Here is a 1,606-nt window from a genome sequence, read left to right as displayed (position 1 = left end):
TTTTGCAGAAAAATGAGGCACGAGGTCCCCAACTTCGGTATGGTTAGCACACCCTCACTCTTGCTAGACTGGTGGAGGAATCTTCCATCAAGTGACCAAATCAATGAATGGAAAGAGAGGGCCGTCAAATCTAGCGAAAAGATGGAATATCTGGAATACAGTCTGCTGGAATTGGAAGGAAAAGTGAGGAAGAGAGTCACTGACTACCAGAACGCTGAGGAAACGAAGGAGGACATTTAGCAAAGGCGTTCTTACTGATGTACCTACGTGAACTAGAGGATTTGATCAACGAGAACATTCAACCTGAGGAAGGTACTTCTGAGAGAAAATAGATTAGGCTACTCGCTTTCCAAATGTAATAAGGCCAAGTGCCAGTAGTGACTTACTTTTCTATTATCTTAGTGTCGTTTTGGGATTCGTCTATTTTTATATTATGAAATGAAGCATTTGTTGGCATTTAAAGTTCTCCAAATTCATTTGTCGCTAGGCCTACCTCGGGCACAACGAGGTTTCCAAAGTAGGACACGAATTTACATTTTCGCAATGTATTTAAATACTGCAAACATTTCAGAATCCTCACTGACTTGTTACCTTTTATTTTTGCTTATTTCTTTTATTCCCATCCCCTTAAATACTCGTTTTGCGTATCATACAAGATCTAGAGGCCCTCCATGGGAAGAGGTTTGCAATTTTGAAGAGTCGCCACCTAATATTTTTAAGGTGTGTTAGGGCACCTATAAGGTTCATCTACAACTACGTTTGCTAACTAGAGATAGGGTAAGAGCTTGAAATTATCCTAAGGGGAAGGTGTCAGGCACCCCTCAGGATCCACTAGTGTTGTACCCGGCCAGGCAGTTTTTTTGTGAATTTGTGCAATTAGAAAATAGACAAATTGGGCTCAAATAATAGGGGATTTAAGTTAAGATACACAAGAGTTTGAAAACAGTTATTGAAAGGCGATATTTTGAAAAGAGCTACAATCTAAAGCATACTTATGAATGTAAAGGGGTGTCCTACGTTTGTTTGTAATATGGATCACATCAATGTAATACCCGGTATGACACTCCTCAAAAGAGGGGCTACTCGTGGTATTAGCGCACCGGTCATCATATCCATATCTACCCTTTCCCTCCCCGTAAAGGTAATTAAGCGAAGATTGGTCTCGACTTTAATTGCATGTTGTTACCCGTCCCTTCCTATCAATCCCGGAGGAATTTAGGACTACTTTTCCTATAAGGAGGGTGTTCTAGGCATACCCTCAGGTTTAAAGGTAAAATACTAAGGCGACATACAAAAACATATAAGACTACAATTAGGGGGGAAACATATAAGCAAGTAGAAGGCTCAGTTATACCTCCATAAAGAATGCACATAGATAGCATAACTCATACACAACTATGGTCTAAATTTAAAAATCCTAAAGCAAGGTGTTTAATTTGTTGAAACAGAACCAAATTTATTACATGACTCAGATAAGAAGTCTGAATCAAGCCTACTTGTTGGTTGTAACAAAGGCAGTTCCAGTTTTATTCAGGTTATTACCTAAGGCTTGCCTAGGAGTAAAATAATACAGTAGTTAGTCCAAATCATTAAAACATGTTGCTCT

This window comes from Nicotiana sylvestris, chromosome 3 (assembly GCF_000393655.2).
Source record: "Nicotiana sylvestris chromosome 3, ASM39365v2, whole genome shotgun sequence".
Taxonomy (NCBI): Eukaryota; Viridiplantae; Streptophyta; class Magnoliopsida; order Solanales; family Solanaceae; genus Nicotiana; species Nicotiana sylvestris.
The sequence above is the reverse complement of the archived record's forward strand: the minus strand, read 5'-3'. Positions refer to the sequence as shown.